This window comes from Asparagus officinalis, unplaced genomic scaffold (assembly GCF_001876935.1).
Source record: "Asparagus officinalis unplaced genomic scaffold, Aspof.V1 AsparagusV1_Un390, whole genome shotgun sequence".
NCBI classification, from domain to species: domain Eukaryota; kingdom Viridiplantae; phylum Streptophyta; class Magnoliopsida; order Asparagales; family Asparagaceae; genus Asparagus; species Asparagus officinalis.
The window spans coordinates 9550-11312 of record NW_017972655.1 but is presented as its reverse complement, the minus strand read 5'-3'; positions in this window follow the sequence as shown (position 1 = coordinate 11312).

Here is a 1763-nt window from a genome sequence, read left to right as displayed (position 1 = left end):
GGGCCTGCGCCCTGGTTTAATGTCCGCTGAACCGCCCGTGGGGGAGTCGACAGCGGTGGCGGAGACCTTCCGTCACCGCTTCTTCCGAGCTGGCGGAAGCTTTCCCCCGAAGGACTTTAGGGCTCCGGGGTGGGTTTATTCTGCACCCGGCAGTGACACGTGGTGGTCCAAGATCACCGACTATGTTCTGGCTAAAAATGCTGATCTCAAGGGCACAGAGCTGTATGTGGCCATCGAAGCCACTCGACACGGCTTGCGGATCAACGCTTCTCAGTTCCATAGTATCCTGGAACTGTATTGCGCGGAAAGCGGCACATTTTTCACCCCCAATGGTGAGCTCGGCATCACCCCCCACGAGATGTATGACGTGTCGGGGCTGCCACTGGGTGACTTTCCTTACGAGGAGTACGTCCCCGATCAGGATGAGATCGATCAACTGTCGAACCATTCCCCTTTGGCGGTTGAAACTCTGTGGGAGTTACTCTGCCACTACCACATCTGCCTCAGTACCTTAGGCCCGGGGATCAGCCATAAGAATTGGGCTGATTATCTGTTCCCTGGGAACGATGTCAAGGGGAAGCCCGCTCTCCCGTTAGGCGCGTGCGACCAGCCCGAAGTGGAGGCGAGGACGGCTAAAGAAGGAAGCACCCTGACTCTTGACCGTGACGAGGGCGGGTTTAAGTCTGGTACGGTCTTTCACTCATTCCATCATCAGGCGAAGTTTCTCATCTCGGGGAAGGCGCTGCTCGCGGGGTACCTTATGTTATGGCTGAAGAGGTGCGTAATCCCCACTCATTCCTTTGAGGCTCTTCCTATGGAGGTCGTGTATCCGGCGGTCTGCCTAGCTCACGGGAAGTCTTATTCCCTGGTATCGGCGACGATAGCGTGCATTCACCGGGGGCTCCGTACTCTGACGGCCCAATTCTGCCGGGTGTCGGTCCTTGACGAGGGGGAAGGAGTAGTTATCAAAACTCCCAATCCTAGGGTGGGGTTACCGTACACCTACTTGATGGCGTGGTTCGTGTACCACTGCGAATGTTTGATGAGCGCCCCGGCGGCGCTTCAGGGCGATAAGTTTGTCCCCTTCGTCTAGCGCTTGGAGAGGTGCTCTTGGAAGTGCAAGGACATTCCTGATGCCAGGAAGACGCTCTCCCATTTTGGACATTATAATTTTCGCCGCTCCTTCCCCTATTTCAGCGGGGGCGGATATGGAGAATCTTTCAGGGATGCGCCGACGGCGGATCACTACACGGTTCTTACCCGTGGTGCCTTTCGCTGGTTGGTGAATATCCGACCGGGATATCACGTTCTGAGAACGGGCCCTACATGCTATCTCGAGCCATACATCCCCTGCAGGTTCGCCCTCCAGTTTGGGTATGATCAATTGTATGTGGGCAATGCCAATCCTCACCTAAACTTCGAAGGAGGACTGGTTGACGGAGCTCGGGGATGGTTCTGGACCCATGCTGGAGGCACCCAGGCTCGCTTTGAGTTGCCCGCGAAGGACCGCGATTTACACCACACGCTCTTATACTGCCGCTGGTATCGGGGCGCTAGTGCTAATCCTGCCAATTTCTGGTTCCAGAACTCATGTCTGGTGGAACGCGATCGTCCTGTCAGGGGTCCTCTCCGTTCTTCGAGGCGAAGGGGCCACCAAACTGCTAGGGAGTTGTTCTCGGAGGATCCAGTTGAGGATACCGAGGGTTCTGATGCTGGTTTAGGCGAATCTGAGGCTCCCGAGGTTCGAGCTCCAGTCCGGAGTC